The sequence below is a fragment of the Nyctereutes procyonoides genome, unplaced genomic scaffold (assembly GCF_905146905.1).
Source record: "Nyctereutes procyonoides isolate TBG_1078 unplaced genomic scaffold, NYPRO_anot_genome, whole genome shotgun sequence".
Taxonomy (NCBI): domain Eukaryota; kingdom Metazoa; phylum Chordata; class Mammalia; order Carnivora; family Canidae; genus Nyctereutes; species Nyctereutes procyonoides.
Genome location: NW_026575142.1, coordinates 59884951 through 59904989, shown reverse-complemented (window position 1 = coordinate 59904989; position 20039 = coordinate 59884951). Strand labels below are relative to the sequence as shown.

General features: G+C 34.5%; 1 pseudogene; it reads right to left on the bottom strand.

Moving 5' to 3' along the window:
- Window positions 1-8808: 8808 nt before the first annotated feature.
- On the bottom strand, window positions 8809-15960 carry LOC129498469 (60S ribosomal protein L11-like; annotated as a pseudogene).
- Between the last annotated feature and the right edge of the window lie 4079 nt (window positions 15961-20039).

Genomic DNA, 20039 nt, shown 5'->3' with positions numbered 1-20039 from the left:
GTGTGTGGGGGTGTCTTTCTGTCACCCAGAATTTTACATAAAGTACAAGGATCTTGCCTAGTTCAGAATTAAGAAGCAGAGAGCATGATGGTTACTCTTTACAGGGTTTGGCCTGCCTCTGGATTAGCAGGAAGTGTTACACAATTTTCTTCCTGGCTTCCTGAGTTCTTACTGTTTGGGCATAAAGAAAACCCATGCCTGACCAAGCTTAACCCCTTAAGAGTAAGCCTGTCTCTGTTTCTTAAAAAAATGTGTCTCCCGGACACTAATGCCAACCACATTTATCCCTTTCTTAAAAGTGGGCTCTCTTGATGGATGTGGGTTACCAGAAAGTGTCTATTTTCCCTAGAGCAAGTAGAAAAAGAGGTGTATAAACTTCCCTAAACTTCAAACTGCTGACTCTGAGATGTTCACATTACTATGGGTCAGAGCTCCCCATCAAAATCAGTTTCACTGCGTCAAACCTTTGAGTCTTAACCATTTGTTAAGGTACCAAGATCTATTCGACTAAGCAATTGGCTTCCAAGAGGTTATAAATGCCTTCAAACTCTAACCTCTGTGGTTAGTCTTCTATGCACTGTTTTCTGGCGCCTTTGAAGTTGCCATGGCTTTCTTTACGTATAAGGCACTTGTTTCCCCCCCTTCACCACCTTCAGCAACTGGAAAAAGCAGAAGACAATCTTTTAATAAGGTGGAGCTTGAATATCTCTGTGCCCAATATTACTCCAAGGCACACACATGCTACGTAGAATTAATATTGTTAAAAAAAAGAATTAATATTGTTGCGTCTAAAATTCACAGGTCCAGTGTCTTTATATATTAAATATAATCACATGTTCTCCAGCTCTGATAAAACTTTAGGAAATTAATCTGAGATTCTCTCAGATTTACTCTGCATTAAAAAAGGTTATTTTAAAGTGATTAGATATTCAGTCACTGTTGCTGAATACTTTCATGTTTTGAGTTACTAAACACTAGGTGACAAATTTAAAGATAAAGACATCCCATCAGAGTATCATCTCTTCCATTTTGGCAGAACAAGGAAATACTACCTTTTAGATATTTTCCTTAAAATATATTTAAATATAATTTTAAATCATTCCACAAATTGGCAAAAAAATTCAATGTCCACCCTTAGAGGGACCTTCCCCCCAACTATCAGGGGGGAGGTGATATTTTCAGGAGTCTCATGACTCCTGTCGTGTACATATATGGAAAGGCCCATGCGTCATGGGTCTATGCCAGATGGGTCTGGTATACCCATTTTCTAAATGTTCAGGCCTCCTTAATGTCAGGTGGCTCTTCTTCCTTTGGGTCAAACTTGGATATCTAGGTTAAACGGAAGCTTTATAAAATATCTATGCTCTACACTTCTTAATTACACAAAACCTGATTCTATGTCCTTGGAATACCGCAAGAAAGTGAATTATAGCTCTGTTCTCACATGGACATTCTCAGTCTCGAAAAAAAAAATCTGTAAAACCTGACCTCACCTGATGCCATCTCTATACCTCTGACTTAAAATTCTCATCTCCCTTTCCTCACCCTGCTGAAAGTACCCTATGTTTTCTTTACACATGCTAAAAGCTCATTACAATTAGAGGAAGTTCTGTATTTTTGTGCTAACATTGATTTTTTTCCCCTCTGCTCTATTGGATTATATTTATACATATCAATCCTAATTCAAATTAGTTTTAACTATTTCTGGTATCAGGCAGATCTTGAATTGAAATTTGGTCCCAATATTTATTTTCAAATAACTTCTCAAAGCTACATTTTAATTTAGCTCTAAACTTAAAATGATCACAGCATGATTAGGAACATGGTATAGATGACATGTATATACCATATAGCCCAGTGCATGACACACAGTAAAAACAATACATATTAATGATTACTATAATTACTATCACTAACATTTTAATATGAAATAAGAGATGTATACTGTATGTGAAAACATTCTCTTAACTTTTTAAATTTACAGCCTAAATTTTTATTTTTCATTTGTTTGGTAACTTAATTGTCTGGTGTTCTTTTCACTGCCCTAAATCAGGTTGAGGAACCTAAATCAAGGTGAGAACTTAGCAGGCATTTATTAAATATTTGTTAATTTAATGAATGATCATATGTTTCCAATAAGATAAATCCAAATGGGGGTTGAGGGTTGGAGGAACTTTTTTTCAATTTCTTCAGTCAAGTGTGAACTACCATAGGCCCTGAGGCAAGACAACACATGTGCATCTTTTCTTCTTGGAATAAGTAAGAAAAAAAAATCTAGTGCCAGTAAACAGAACACAGCTTATTTCACTAAATTATCCTGTCACAGCGATAAACATTCTCAAAAGCTAAAGAGCATGTCATCAAATAAATCAAAGTCCAGTGTCACTCATGGCAAAATTGACTTTGACAGTGTTTGTTTGGACTCCAGACACTTGGCTTTCATGATTCTGGCTTCATCTACATCCAAATATTGGAGAATGTATGTGTAATTTTTGCAGCATTGTCATCCTCTGGTAACACTACTCTGTTGCCATGACCAAGCCGTGTCTCTTCACAAATCTCAAAACATTTTGAGAGTGAAGAATGTGTTTTAAATGGAAAAAATAATGCATTTGGTAACAATCAAGAAAAGCAGATTTTCATGTTTCAGCATCAACTATTGGCATTATATAGCCATGATTCTGGACAGAGCTATAACTACAACAGAGATGAGATGTGATACACAGATATTGCCTTTACATCCTTTCTCAAAGGAAGCAATTTTGACAATGAATATGATAAAATATGAAACCATTGGTCAGTGATAAAAGGCACAAGAAAGACAACAGCAACCTTAAACTTGAAGCCCAAAGATGACAAAAAGTCTATTCCCTCATAGTGTAACAGATTATCTTTTTCTTGGTAGATTGGAAAGATGTTTGCAAATACTGTCTGGTATACTATACCATGCTTTTATTTTTCTGACTCATATTTCTTATAAAATTACAATTATGACATATTTTAGAAATCTGAATTTTAAATGTTCCATAACTGTGAATGAGAAAGTTTGACACTCTTTTAATCTAAATAAAGTAACTTTTTTTTAATGAGCCAAGACAGTCAAGTGATAATGAGGATATTTTAAAAATAGAAGTAATTAGTAAATTTTTCTTAGAGTGATTTTTTAGAAATACATAGATGCCTACAAATAATTTTGCAGCAATTATAAAATTTGTTATAAAGACAGTATTTTTTATTGTCTTTTATTGTTTTTATTACTTGCACACTTAAACAAACAATTTTAAAGGAATTTAAAATGATGGAAACTAGAGCTATTATTTATATAGACAGTTAATTCATTTGCAAGTATTTTATACAATGTAAAATTATAAAATCAAGGAAGTATTTTTTTCTATGCTGTCTAGTCACTATCTTTTTAAAGCCATTATTATCATTCAACTAACCAAATACCTATACTTTCAGATAATGCAGGAATTCTGGTGAATTAAGATTATACTATTAGCATATACCTTTTCATGTATAATTTATGACTCTGAAAGTTTAACTTTTTTTTCTTTCTTCTTGGACTGTAAGCATAGTGTTCAATTTCAACTAATCCTTTCATCTTCTTTCAATCTAGATTGTGAAGGTCGAGCTGAATATAATATTCCCTATAAAATCAGAACCAAGGTCAGCCTTTGAATTTTATGATCAAAATTTCCCACAGGAGAGAAGACTAAGACCTGGGAATCAATCCAGGCTCTGAAACTACCATGAGCTAATTACTGAACACTCCTCTCTGAAGGTCCTGGTTTAAAAAATAAAATAAATTTTGAGTTAAAATTTTATAGCTCCAAGTACAAGTTAAAAATAGAAACCAAATGGTTTCTCTAAGCTGGAATAATTTAATATAAGCAGTTTTGTGCAAAAATGACCATAGTGTGTCTTCAACAATTATTTGGATCCTTTACTATGGACTCAATACATTTGTAAGCCCATGCATTTTGACATGTACATGTCTTATAAAGTTACTCATTTATGCTTCCATGTCATTTTGTTTATGCAAGTGCAGAATAGATTATCTTTTTAATGGGTATTTTAAAGTAAAAAATTTAAATGACCATATTTACTTATTTTTTCCAGTTTTATTGAGAAACAATGACAGGGGATCCCTGGGTGGCTCAGTGGTTTAGTGTCTGCCTTCGGCCCAGGGCGCGATCCTGGAGTCCCGGGATTGAGTCCCACATCGAGCTCCCTGCATGGAGCCTGCTTCTCCCTCTGACTGTGTCTCTGCCTCTATCTGTATGTGTGTGTGTCTCTCATGAATAAATAAATTAAATTAAATTTTAAAAAAGAGAGAAACAATTGATATACATCATTGTATAAGTTTAAGGTATACAGCATGAAGGTTTGATTTATATATATTGTGAAATGCTTACCACAGTAGGTTCAACTAACATCCATCTTCTCATATGGATATATAAAAGAAAAAGAAAGAGAAAGAAAGAAAGAAAGAAAGAAAGAAAGAAAGAAAGAAAGAAAGAAAGAAAGAAGAAAAAAGAAAAAAGAAAGAAAAAAAGAAAGAAGAAAGAAAGAAGAAGAAGAAGAAGAAGAAGAAGAAGAAGAAGAAAAAAGAAAGAAAGAAAGAAAGAAAAAGAAAGAAAGGAAGGAAGGAAGAGAAAAGGGGAAAAAAGCTCCTTGTGATGAAAACTCTTAGGATTTGCTTTACTAGCAACCTTCCTATATATCATACAGCAGTATTGGGTGTAGTCATCATGTTGTACATTACATCCCTAGAACTTATTTGTATTATAATTTTAAGTTTTTACCTTTTGTCTACCTTCCTCCAATTCTCCCTTCTCTTGCCCTCTACATCTGGTAACCACAAATTTGTTTTCTTTTGCTACAAATTTGTTTTTTGTTTGGTTGCTTGGCTTGGTTTTGCTTTTAGAACACACAAAAAAGTGAGATAATATAGTTTTGTCTTTCTTTGTCTGACTTATTTTACTTAGTGCCGTTAGGGTTCATAAATGTTGTTTTGAAATGGCAGTATTTCCTTGCTTCTTATTGCTAAGTAGCATTCCATTGCATATATATATATATATATATGTATATATAAAATTTTTTTAAAGGTTTTATTTATTTATTCCTGGGAGACCGAGAGAGAGAGAGAGGCAGAGACACGCAAAGGGAGAAGCAGGCTCCATGCAGGGAGCCTGATGCGGGACTTGATCCTAGGACTCCAGGATCACACCCTGGGCCAAAGGCAAGCACCAAACTGATGAGCCACCCAGGGATCCCTATAACAACTTCTTTACCTATTCATCTATCAACCGACACTTCGTTGTTAGTGTGTCTTGCCTCTTATAAATCCTGCTGCCCATAACATGAAGGTACAGACACCTTTTGAAGTTAGTGTTTTTATTCTTTTTTGGGTACACTCCCAAAAGTGCAATTGTTGGATCATATGGTAGTTCTATTTTAAATTCTTTGAGGATCCTTCAAGCTGTTTGCCGTAGTGGCTGCACCGATTTACAATACCACCAGTAGTGCAAAAGGGTTTCCTTTTCTTCATATCCAGGCCAGGATTTGTTATCTGTCTTTTTGGTGATGAGCATTCTAGCATTACAGGCTTGAGGTAATATCTCAATGTGGTTTTAATTTGCATTTCCTTAGTGACTACTGATGTTGAGCATCTTCTCATGTAACCTGTTGGCCTTTTGTATATCTTCTTTGACAAAATGCCTATTCAGGTCCTTTGCCCATTTTTTTTAAAGATTTTATTTATTCATGAGAGAGAGACACACACACACACACAGAGGCAGAGACACAGGCAGAGGGAGAAGCAGGCTCCATGCAGGGAGCCCGACGTGGAACTCGATCCCAGGACTCCAGGACCACGCCCTGGGCTGAAGGCAGGCACTAAACCGCTGAGTCACCCAGGGATCCCAAGCCACCCAGGGATCCCCCTTTTCCCATTTTTTAATTGGGTTATTAGTTTATAATTATAATTACTCTTACTATTGAGTTATATGAGTTTTTATATATTTTGGATATTAATCCCTTATCAGGTACTGGTTTGCAATATTTTTTTTCCCATTCTGTAGGTCACCTTTTCACTTTGTTGATGGTTTCTTTTGCTGTGCAGAAGCCTCATAGTTTGATGCAGTCTCACTTGCTTATTTTGATTTTGTTGCTTGTGCTTTAGGTGTCATATACAAAATGTCGTTACCAAGACCCACATCAAGGAACTTTATTCCCACATTTACTTCTAGGAGTTTTGTGCTTTCAGATCCTATATTTAAGTATTTAAATCTCAATAAGTTTTGTGAGTGGTGTAATTTATAGGTCTAGTTTTACATGTGAATATTCAATTATCCCAACACCATTTATTAAAGAAACTGTCTTTTCTCCATTGAGTATTCTTGGCTCCCTGGTCAAATATTAATTGACTATATATGCTTGGGTTTATTTCTAGACTCTTGACTCTATTCCACCAGTCTTGAGAAAACAAATAAAGGAAACCTAATTTAAAATGGAGCTGGAAAGCCCTGAAGGAAGAGCTTTCACACACTACAACTTGCTATAAAAAGCATATCTTGAATTCCCATACTGGAAGCTTATGTTACATGCCTTAGCAAGAAGAAAGAATTTCTAACCCAGAAGTCATCCATGCATGTATACAGAGATCAAGTTCATGATTTATGAGTGCTGATATTCAAATTTCAGAATGTTCCATATTTTATTTTTCCATTGCCTTATTAATGGTCATTTAGTTTACTGAAATTTTCAGTATTTGAAAGAACTCCTCACTGATTAATCTTGAATATGTGCCCTTATGCATACACTCAAGAGTGATTTCAGTATATCTACTTGAAAGTAGTGCTTAGTTTTAATATGTTGTGGTCTTATGCTCTCCAAAGTGGTGAGGTCAATTTATAATCCCTCTATTGGTATGAGAGATAATGCTTCCCTATAGTTTTATCAACAGTTTTTTTTTTAACACTTTGTGAAAGTTTTCTAAAGTTTTAATTTAAGAAAATGTTTTGGTTTTTAAATGTGCTTAATTGTTTTAGTTTTTAGTTTGTTTTTCTCAGATTACAAAGAAAGTTGAATAAATTCTGACATTTTAGTAATCAATAAGATTTCTTCTACAAAATATATAGATTTTTATATTCTTTTTGCTGATTTATAGAAGTTATTTCTATGTATCTGATAGTAATCTGTTGCAAATAACTTTTCATGGCTAGGATTATCTTTCAAATTATTTTGTTTTTTTTTTATCTTATAAAAGATAATTTAGTATAAACAAATGTCAATATTTATTTTCATGGATTGTATTTAATGTTAGGGATTAAGATCACTAGCCTCCATACAACTTGAGTATCAGGATTAGAAACCAAGATCATCATCTATGTCAGCATTACTAATTATTTCAGGAAATTCTTGCCCAGAAAGCTAAGGATATAAAGTAATAAATCACTTTATTGTCAGCAAACCAATATGTGTCACTGGACAAACTTTCTCCTATTAGAATAAAAACCTAAGCTAAGCAAATGACTCACTTGTGAAATAACTTACCTATCAAGATTTGCTTCACTATCCTCAATTCCTAGTGTTCATCAATTTTACAGTATTCTATCACTGTCTTGGTTTGATTTCAACCAGTTTCTCACCTTGAAACCTCAAACCACTTGAAAACAAACTCAAGATATGTTAATATCTTGGAATGTCTGGGTGGCTCAGCAATTGAGCATCTGTCTTTGGCTCAGCTTGTGGTCCCAGGTTCCTGGGATCCAGTCCCACATCAGGTTCCCTACAGGGAGCCTGCTTCTCTTTCTGCCTATGTCTCTACCTTTCTCTCTAGATCTCTCATGAATAAATAAATAAAATCTTTAAAAAATAGATGTGTTTATATCTTGCATGACCAACCAATTTCTTCTAAGAATTACTAAGACTGTCAAAATGGCATCCCCTCTTAATAAAATAAATTGAATAAACTTAATTTGCTTAAATAATCAATTATGTTGTGTGATCTTCTGGAGGAACCAAACAGTTTACAATCTTGGAAGTCACACTGAGATCCAATCAAGATACCCTTACTACTATACTTTAAAATCCCCAACTTGGAAGCGGTACTTCTTGGAGAGACCTTTAGTCTCATTTCAGAACTAACCCCAAATAGTTATAGTGGGATAAGTTAAGAGAGGTGACATAAGTGCATTGTGTTGGATTACGAATTCCTTTTGTCAAGCTTGCAAATAATTTCCCCAGAATGAGCAGCACTTTTAGGAATCCTTGATTACAGATCAGATATAAAAAAAAAAAATCTTGTTATGGGCAGAAAACAAACTAATCAGTAATAACATGACTATCTTTTCTTGCCACATTTTGGAATGAGTCATTAGGAGGAATGCCATAGAGAGAAGGATGTACCTAGGAGTAATATGACCAACTTTCAAGCTGGATGTAAAAAAATGAATTCAGATTTCAACAGAACATTGTTCTTTACAGACAAATTTTCCCTTCTGAGAAATTCCCCCAGTCTCATTTTGTTTGTCCCTGAGAGTCTGGTCTGGAATTGACCTCCTCTCTAAACACTCCATCTGCCAAGAATTGAAAATTTGTCAGGTCTGCAGCAGAGGAAACCATTGATATTCAGTTAGAGGCCTGATGTTGACATGGCAACATCATAGTCAATGAACAATATCTAGACCCTCATAGGTTTATCTTCTAAGTTGTATACACTCTATGTCAGATTACTGCTTTTTAAAAAAAAATACATTCCACTGAAAAGTTTTTATTGGTCTTTTGGATAGAAACGGAAATTTATTTTCCAAGAAGCATGATCCTAACATTCTTCTGCAAGAACCAGTGCATGGCCTCCTCCTTGCTGATTCTGTTTGGCCACAGTACCCTGTGCTTCTTATCTATGATGCTGAAACGTGGCCTACCTAGAACCACGTAGAAATCCAGGGTGTGAATATCCATGCTTGGGTCATATTTGATCCCCAGATTGATGTGATCCTTATCTCCAAACCAAAGATTCCAGTATTGGAGAAGTTGTTTCTGTTAACTCATATAAAATCCCCTTTAGACTTCCAGGATTTCCTTTCCCTTGACTCCATGGAATGTGTAGTAGACAGCAAACTTTTCATTTCTGTTGATCCTGTATCTGTCTTTGGAGAACACATGGATCTGGCCTAGGAGCTGTCCTGAACCTTGGTGGCCAGAGTCAGTCTGTCTCCAATTTCTCCCACCCCAAAGATGCTGAGGCAGAGCTTGTGGATGGGAAGCTCCCACATGGGTTTCTCCTTTTTACCTGATCCTATACCATGATGAACAGGAAGAGCCACATTATTGCTTGTTAAGTATATTCAAACTATAGCTTTAATTCTTGCATTTATCTTTAAAAATGGCATAATATTGCCAAAGATAATTGAGAATAAAATGGCCCCTTGGTAATCTTTCAACATGAACAAAATACTCATTTGAAAACTACTATAAAGAAGGAATAGGGGTATAAAATTCCAAACATCCAATGGTCTGCATTTTAAGTGAAAGCTTTTTTTTTCCCCTAAAGATTCTTATTTATTCAGGGAGAAGCAGAAACACAGGCAGAGGGAGAAGTAGGCTCCCTGCAGGGAGCCCGACGTGGGACTTGATCCCAAGACCTCAGCATCATGCCCCGAGAGGCAGATGCTCAAACACTGAGCCAACCAGGTGCCCCTAATGTGAAAGTTCTTAAAGAAATTCAGATTCCAGATTGTTTTGATGAAATATATGCTATAAAATTATAAATAAAGTTTTATATCCCCCTACGCTACCCAAATCACAACTTGAACATAATAGTCTTTATATTAGTGGCTAACATCCCATAATCTTCTTTATAATCCATATTCTTTTCATTTTCTCAGACCAGAAACATCGACGCCTTAATTCTTAAAATTAATCTCTTTTTGAAACAGGCAAGATCCTCATGGTTGATTTTAAGCCCTGGCCCCATTCTCTGCTGAAGCTGTCAGAATTTTTAAAATTTTGAAAATATATAATTCAGCATTTCCAGACCCATAACGTTTGATTCATATCCTAGTAGAAATCTCAGATTTAAGAAAAAAAAGGTGTACAAAGATAGAGTGGGAAGATTCTGAAGGTGATTTATAAGACTACAAATTGCATAGTACACCAGGCCTATTTGAAAAATCTGGATGTTAGACAACATATTTTGAAGGCTTTACCCAGAGTCACTTTCTATAAAAATAAATTGAACTCTAATTAAATTCTGCAGGAAAGTAAAAATGAATCCACTGGAAATTTCTAGAATAAGTTAACAACATCACACAGCATTCAGGATTAGATCTTGAAGCAGATGTGACATTGACTTTCTTTTCACTTTTTATGATTAGCCTTAAGCCACAACTGAATGGATTTAATATGCAGGCCAGAACTAGATGCGTAAATGGCCCAATTGCCAGATCCTTAACTTCTCTCAGAAATTTTAAAAGAGCCTTAGAACAAAAACAAATCCTAGTAATTAAGCAGCTGAGGAGGGGACATTTTGATAAGGACATGTAAGCAACAAGGACATTTGACAAAATAGTTATGTTGTGCTGGCTAGGAATCTTATGGACTAAAATAAGGTTGATGACCAATAAAACTGCTCCAAGAAGATACCGAGAATTTTATTTCTTATTTTTCTTTATTATCATCCAGTTTCCTTTGCTATGAATTATTTTAATGAATAAGTGAATCAGGAATCAACCAATAAATGACTTTTTAGACAATAACATCACAAGCCAAGCAATCAAAAATCTAATACCTGGAAAATGTGGAGTAGATGCATTTATTTCTACCTCTCCAACCAAGTAAAGCTGAAAACCCTGGCCATTGTTTGCAAAACAAACAAAATATAAAATAAAATAAAATAAAATAAAATAAAAAGTAAAATAAATAAGAGACTGTGAGACTGTTAAGGGCAAGAAGAAGAAGGCAGATTGACCAAAAGCCCTGAAATATGAGGAACAACATAGTGGTGAGTCTGTTGTTTTCTTTTGTCTCCTATATATTTCTGACTGCTCAAGAAGCCCACAACTAGTTCCAATTGGCACCAAACCATGTCTCAAGAAAAGTTTTTCCTGTCCTGCCAAAGAATCATATAAGCAGCAGTTTAGAAAGACAGAAAAATGTTTACAATTAACACCTACTCCAGCAAAACATTGAAACACACACACAGAAGGAAGGGTGAGTGAGGAGTCTAGACTTCACTTTCATTCATAGTGATGAGGACCTCTCTTCCTGGCTGAGGTGATAGCAGCCAGGTTGAGGTTGAGAGGAGAGCTCGAATTACCAATGCTCAGTGATGACTGATATTTTTCTGAGTAATTGTTCAGTTTATTTGTATTTTATATATTATATATCATATATTTTGCCAGGGATTTGCTTTATATTGAGTCATTTTCTAGAAACAACTGATTATTTTGAGCTTCTGTATGTAATTATTTTGTTTTCCACATTCACTCATACTTAATACTTTTTAGATTTTACTCTGATTTAATGAATTGAATTAATCATTGTTAGGAATATATTTAAATATAATAGTAAAAGCCATATAATAGTGCATTAAACTAAATAGGACTTCCGTTTTCCCTTATTCTCAAAATGGTGGGAGATACAGGAAGTAATGTAATCAATATAGGAACATAGATTGTTTCCAACCTCAATCTCCCTCACAAGCAGATCATCTAGCAACTATTCATAGACAAGATACCATTTTGAAAATCCCAGAACCCAGGGATAAGGTTACAGCATCCTCCTGGACAACAATGACTGAGAAGGACTACCTTGAAAGGTTAAGAGAAGAGCAGCTGTATTTGGACCATATCATTCCTCCCCAGGCTGGCACAGCACTGCACTGAGAGGGCCCCCCTGGGCCTATGATTTCTCCAGTGGGAAAAGAGAGTCTAAGATGGTTATCTAGGCCCCTGCATTGTGGGATGCTTCCTGGGAGGCCCACTGGGTCTTGCTTCATGGTGATCATGGGGGAAATCTGGGACTAGCACACTGGGGATCAGATAGAGATGGAGAAGGTGGTGGGTCTTATAGCAATCAGTGCCCAGATGTTGGAGGACCAAGTTCTTGCTAGTAACTGTGTCCAAGCAGAGATCTTAGCCAGAGGTTCCCAGAAGTAAGATTGCTGGATCACATGATAGTTCTATTTTTAATTTTTTGTACAATCTCCATACCATTTTTAATAGCTACTATATTATTTTATATTCCCACCAACAGTTAAACAGGTTCCAATTTATCCACAGCCTTGCCTACTCTTATCTTAAAAAAATCTTTTTAGGCTCACCATTGAAATTTGTTCTCCTTCCCCCTACCCAGACCAGTGTAAGGGAATGCCTATCTTCTATTTTTTTTTTTCCTGAAGGAAGGAAAACTTCCTACTTAGGGGAAGAGCCAGTTATAATTCCCCTTCCCAGATTTTATATCTGAAGATTTCTTTTTGTAACAAGCTTAGAAGAAGGAGGCATAGAGCTTTCTGCTCTAACTTTCCCCCATTATCTCAGTGATATAGACACCTGGGCTTTTTCTTAAGGAGTGGAGAGTCAAAAGGAAGGGTGGCTAGGCACCCTCCTTTCTTTTTTTACCTAGTAAACTGCTAACTTGAAACATACACGGGTATGTGAGGAATGGGATATTCAGCCATAAAAAGAGGAAATTCTTCCCTTCATAATAACTTAGGTTGACTTTGAAGCATTATGCTAAGTGAAATAAGTCAGACAGAGAAAGACAAATATAGTATGATTTCACTAACATATGGAATATAAAAAAGCTGAGCTTACAGAAACAGAGAGTGGATTGGTAATCGCCAGGCATACATGGTAAATTGGGGGGAAATGGGTAAATTTGCTCAAAAGATATAAACTTCAGTTATAAAATAAATAAGTTCTGAGGTTTTAATGTATGTATGGTCATTATATTTAACGATTATGTATTATATATTTAAAATTGCTAAGAGACTAGATCTTAAAAGTTCTTAACATACACACACAAAAAGTAACTATGTCAGCTGATGGATGTATTAACTAAAGTTATAAGGGCAATCATTTCACAATATACACACATATCAAGCCATCACATTGTATACCTTAAACTTACACAAAGATATATGTATATATATCAACAAAGGTGGATAAAATAAAATAATTAAGAATAAAGGCTGGAGATGGTCATTTCAAGGCAAGTTTAATCCACAGTACTTGTATTATGCATTAATTCTATTCTCCAAATCACCCCATAATCTAAAATAGATGCTAACACTAGCTATTTCATCAGTTCTATACACAATGGGAAGAAAGGCAGCAGAAGAAATTAAAGGTGCTCTCAAGTTTGCACAAAAATTTAAATCTCAATGGTAAGAAAATATAGTCATATGTGTATATCTAGTTATGGCCAACAAATAAAAGTTTTTAGTTAGAATATGTAGTCTTTCTGCTGAAGGTCATACATCAAACTAAAATTCAGGAATTGTGTTACCATGGAAGAAGAGGAGAGAAAGAATTGGATGACTCTACATCCTGTGCTAAAAATACTTATCAAATGATTGTCAGTCTTTTTTTTTTTTTTAGTATAATATCTGCGTTTGAAGTTTACATTGTAGGCTGAATTGTATTGCCTGTCAATATGTATATTTTGAAGTCCTAAGTCCCAGTACCTCAGAATGTAAATGTATTTAGGGATAAGATCTTTAAGGAGGTAATAAAGTTAAAAATCAATTTTTTCAGGGTGGGCCTCTACTCTATCTGACTGATGTCCTTATAAGAAGCAGAGATTAGGACATAGATCTCTATCTCTATCTCTATCATCTCTATTTCTATATCTATATGCCTTCAGGGGAAAGATACAGCAAGAAGGCAACCGTCTGCAAGCCAAGGAGAGAGGCCTTACCAAATCTGCCCACACTTTAACTTTTAACACACTTTTAACACACTTATAACCTCCAGAACTATATTGTTCAAATTCTTTTTCAAAGAAATAAGATATTTAGTGGTATTAAACATTTATCAATTTTTGTAAAGTTGATTATTCTTTCAAATTATTTTTGAACATGTGATTGAGTTACTTCTAATTTTCTCTATGCTTTACTGTTTTCACATTATAGTCTTTTGTTTCTCTTTAACAATCCCAAATTAGAAAGGCATATTGCAAACTGAAATGGCACAAAATTGATTTTTCTGCTGTAAATTACAGTTGTTTCTAAAGCATTCAGTTGCTTGTGGTGAATAAACCACCACACTCATCCTAACTAAAGCATTTGGACAATGCAGCTTCTGTTCTGCAATTGATTGTTTTAGTGTTTCAACTTAGAAAGTTATCTGTGATTTCACACATTTCTGCTTCACAATCTTTCAGGAATGAATGACAATTTTTACCAATACAGCTTTTGGAAGAACTCTTTCCTAAGATGTTAAAAATCTAACAAGGGTGACTGGGTGACGGGCACTGAGGGGGGCACTTGATGGGATGACACTGAGTGTCATACTATATGGTGACAAATTGAACTTCAATAAAAAAGAAGTAAAAAAAAAGAAAGCTGCTAAAGAGAGTAAATTTTAAAGGACCTCATTACACACACACACACATACACGCGCAAATAAGTATATTATTAGTTGAATTTCTGAGAAGAAATCTCTAATATTCTTTAGAAAATCTACAATCAAAATAATATAAGCCTCCTATTTCAAAATATTTCAGGAAAATATTTTAAAAATATGAATATTACTTTGAAACATTTCTTTTTTTAAAAAGAAAGTTATTTATTTATTTATTTATTTATTTATTTATTTATTTATTTATTTATAAAAGACACACAGAGAGAGAGGGAGAGACATAGGCAGAGAGAGAAGCAGGCTCCATGCAGGGAGCCTGATGTGGGACTTTATCCGGGGACTCCAAGATCACACCCAGGGCCAAAGGCAGACGCTCAACCACTGAGCCGCCCAGGCATCCCAAAACAAATATGTTTCTACTAAAAAGAAGCTTTAAGTGAATCACCTGGGATAAAAATATTCAGGAGTCACATTAAAATTCCTTCACTTTGATGATAAGGCAAGCTAAGAATACATGAGTTTATGATATAGAAAGCCAACTAATGAACTTGCCTCTAACTATTCAGATGAGAGGGGGAATCTATATATAATCTCTGCCAGTCAACCGTAATTGAAAGATTTCTTATATTGTTTTTATATGCCATTTACTGTAAAGGTGTGAGGATTCTCTTCTTAAAGATTTATAAGACAACTATATTTAGAATTCAATTTTAAAGCCACTAGCTTAAGGTATTTTTCCCAGAAATAAGAAATTTATTTTTGTATAAAATAAAAAATCCATGAAAATGCATATATACTGCATATAAGTGATAGCATCACATTTTTTTTCTCTTCTTTCCTTTAAACTCCTAAAATTCATGGGCAGGGACACATAGTTGGCTCAATTGGTTAAGCATCTGATTCTTGATTTTGACTCAGGTCTTGATATCGAGCCTTGTGTTGGACTCCTCACAGAGCCCGGAGGGAGTCAGCTTGAGATTCTCTCTTCCTCTCCCTCTGCCCCTCCCCTGAGCCCCTGCTCACATGCTCTCTAAATAAATAAATAAATAAATAAATAAATAAATAAATAAATAAACAAATGAGTATCTTAAAAAATATACAAAGTTAAAAGAGGTTTTGGTTGTGGTAGATATCTACTATGATCTTTTATGCATCATTTGTAAAGTAGGTATTAGACACAAAATTATCAAAACAAAAGTGATTTTTAGAGTTTCCAAAGACTGAATAGATCATGGAACAGGTTTATACTTTTATATTAACTTCCATTATGATAATTCTTTAAAGTTGCATACCATAATCATGAAAAATATTTATCCATATTACCATTCAAAAATATATAATCCAAACCCGGTATACCAGGTATCCCCATGCTAGGGATAAAAAAGGATAAGGTTTGTCCTTCTCCGATTGACTTACTTCACTCAGCATAATACCCTCCTAACTCTGGGAAATGAACTAGGGGTGGTGGAAGGGGAGGAGGGCGGGGGGTGGGGGTGAATGGGTGATGGGCATGGAGGGGGACACTTGACGGGATGAGCACTGGGTGTTATTCTGTATGTTGGTAAATTGAACACCAATAAAAATTAATTTATAAAAAAAAAAAAAAAAAAAGAAAGGATTCTATGGCTTTAAAACCTGTTGAGGGAAAGGGGGTAGAGAGTAAAACCACACTGATCTATTGCCATCGTCCTTACCTACAGAGCCATACGTATTTTATGGCTCTAGGAGAGAGGAGAAGACTACACATGCTAATAGGTAAAATACTATTAAAATACTAAATAGGTAAGTTTTTCTCTAGACATGAAAATATATTTACAAGTTTGGGCTGATTCCTCTTATCTAAACAAACTAGATTGCATACTGTTAATGCTATTAGATAAATAATTCTAATAATTACTAGAGCTTTATCGAATGTTTAATTGATCACCGCTTTTGTTCGATAGTCACTGTTAAAATTCTCATTTTACAGTAGCGGAAACTGAGAAATTAAATACATCTTGAATGTAGTGGGATAGAGGTTTGCATTCAGAGAGTTTTGACTTCAAACACAAGGGTTTTTAACTTCTTTTTTTTCTTCTGTATGGCACAGCTGTATGCTAATTCATAAGCAATAAAAATTCTTATTTCCAAGACACTCAAAAAAAAAAAAAAAAAAAGGATAAGGTAAATCACCTATACTCAAGAATTTCACAGTCTAGTGGGGAAGCCATTCTAATAAGCAGAATACAGTATTCATGGGCACCTGGGTGGCTCAGTTGGTGGAGTGTCAGACTCTTGATTTTGGCTCAGGTCATGATCTCAGAGTTTTGGGATCAGACTCTGTGTCAGGCTTTGCATTTGGTGGGAAGTCTGCTTGAGATTCTCTCCCTCTCCCTGTCTTCCCCACCCCTTGTGCTCTCTATCCCTCTAAAATAAATAAATAAATCTTTAAAAAATGCAGCATTCAGTATGAGAGGTGAAATGATCATTATATGTCTACAGCAAAGTTATGTACAGAGAGAAAATGGACAATATGTGTGGGGCAATAAATTAACTCATTAATCATTCAGCAAATATTTCTTAATCTTTTACTATGTGCCAGATATTATTTCTATTTTAAAAAAATATCTTATTTTTAATTTTATTTTGGAGAAAGAAAAAGAGCACACAAATGGGGAAAGTGCAGATGGAGAGGACAATCTCAAGAAGACTCTGTGCTGAGCATGGAGATGATGTGGGGCTCAATCTCATAATCCTGAGATCATGACCTAAGCCAAAATTGAATCCAATGCTTAACTGACTGAGCCATCCAGGGCCCCCCAAACATTATTTTTATTGCTGGGGTTATGGAAATACATTTACAAGGTCACTTCATCATGGGAGAAAGATGATAGACATACACAAGTAAGTTGTATGTCAGATTGTGGTAAGTCCTTCATGCCTGAAAGGAATTCTGAATTTGACCTTGACAATCATCCAGTTGTAAGGAAGACTTGCTTATGTTAACTTGTCTGGGATCAGAAATCATGTCAGCTTTCATTCTCATTATCACAATGTGGAGGGAACAGAAGATAAAAAGTCAATGAAAATCATTGTTTTAGTATCATTCTATTTCCAAATTTGTATCCAAGGTATGGAATACATGGTCAAGAATGATTGCTAAGCAATTTTATAGTATGTTTGAATAAATTAGTATGTGGGAGGGTAAATGAAGGAAAGATTTGGCTACTGGGTAGTTCAGATAAGTAGAAATAAAATTTGGTATTAAAGGGTGAAAGGAAGGGGAAAGATTTTAACCATTTTTAATTCTCTGCTCTCATATTATGTATAGAGAGTGTTGTTTTTAACCTGTCATCCAGCTTCGAGATACTATAAGATGAGGTGGAATTAGTGGATATGGAGAAAAACTTTTATATTTCTCTATATGACAATAAGGAAAATTAAGCAGTGATTTTTTTTTGGTGTGTGTAGTGGGAATGAGAATTATGGAAAGAAATATAGAACAAAAGGCCAGGTAAAGAAAAATAATTAAGGTCTTACTTTGAGATGGGTATTATAACACCAACTCTTATATCCTCATGATACCTAAATAAACATCTGGTTTACTCTGTAAGACTTTTGTTAATGGATCTATTACTGTACTGAGAAGGCTGAAGCAAAATAATTCCAGAAAATTCAATATGTGAGGTTTGCTATATAGTCAAATTGACCAGTAAATGCATATGAAATATTTCTGGAACAGTTCTGTCCTTGACTTTGGGCAATATGGCAAAGCAGTCAGGATAAGTGTGAAGGCTATGGAGCCAGACAATTTGTGTTCACATTCTTTCTTCAGCACTTACGTGTGCATGCTAATTGACCTCAGTGTGCCTCAGTTTCTTGGTCTATAAAATGGAGAGTATAAGTGTATTCCATTGTGAGGATTAAACTAATATGTAGTTTATCAGTACAAATTTGTAATAGAGTTTAGCAATTTCAATTGTTAGTTATCACAATAGATAATATTTATAAAATGTTAAATCACTCTTATCTTGCCTCATTTGAAAAATGAAAGCTAAAATAAATTATGTACAGTAACATAATTATTAGAAAATTATCAGAATGTTGAAATTAAAAATTTCAGAATATTGAAATTTAAAAATGTAAGATGAGGTAATTTAAATAATATAACTACATTTTTATTTTTGATAGAACAAAAAGGTTATATCTGTCTAAATTGCTAGAAGAAGCCAAGGACAATTGAGTCTATGTTGTGTTTAGAGGATTGAGTATTTGAAATTGCACATTTCAAAGGCAGAGGTAACCATTAAAAGTATGTTGTTGCTTTTTAAAACTTTGTAATCACACTAAACCTTTATGATCAAATAATGTTTTTGTGAACCTAATAATTTCTAAAATATAGTTGTAAGGTCATGTGGAGGTTTGACACCATTATTAGCTCCCATTGTTAAAAGTGAAGCATCTTCATTAGTTAGGGATTGTATTTCTTTACTGCAAGTAAAAGAACACATAACTAAAAAATAGCTTACACAAAGTTTGCATTTTTCTTACATAAAAGAATTCCAGAAGCAAATAGCCCAGGACAAATATAGTAGTTGTTTTTTCCATAAAATGCCCTCACTTTTCCCCATGCCTGGTTATCTGTACCATATGGTTTGTAACCTGGTAGCAACAAATGGCATTTCTACATCCAGTATCATGACAATGTTCTAAGAAGGGTAGAAGAAAGAAAGGGAAAAGGACAAACTACATGTTTCAATTTTTAAAGGTGTTTTCTGCAAATCAGTATCAGTAATTCTCACTTATATTTATTGGTCAGAAAAGTAAATACAGTTCAATAGGTAAGTTTTCTAAGAGAGAAGGGGAGAACTGATGTTTTCTGCATAGTTAGTAGTGTCTACCTGTCCAAATAAAAATACACATCCAGATTCAAAATAATAACCACTTTTTATTTTATATAATTTTTTTTAAAAAATTTTATGATAGTCACAGAGAGAGAGAGAGAGAGAGAGGCAGAGACACAGGCAGAGGGAGAAGCAGGCTCCATGCACCGGGAGCCCGACGTGGGACTTGATCCCGGGTCTCCAGGATTGCGCCCTGGGCCAAAGGCAGGAGCTAAACCGCTGCGCCACCCAGGGATCCCTATAATTTTAAAAAATTGCTGCTATTTCCATCAATTGCTTATTCTGAAAATATCCAATAAAATAATTGGGTTTAACAATTTGAATATATGGAATAAGTATAATGTAATAATAATAAATGTTTTCTTTAAATTTAACAGACTAAGGAAAAATCATGAACAGTGATCTCAGACATAGATATCATGTGCTGTATATAGTAATTAAAATAAATATCTATTGGGATTACATAGTGTAAATGTTTCAAAACATGTTATATGGCTAAATCTTGATAGCCTTTGGGCATAAATAAATTTAAATCCCATATAATTTTTAATCTACCTTTCTGTTT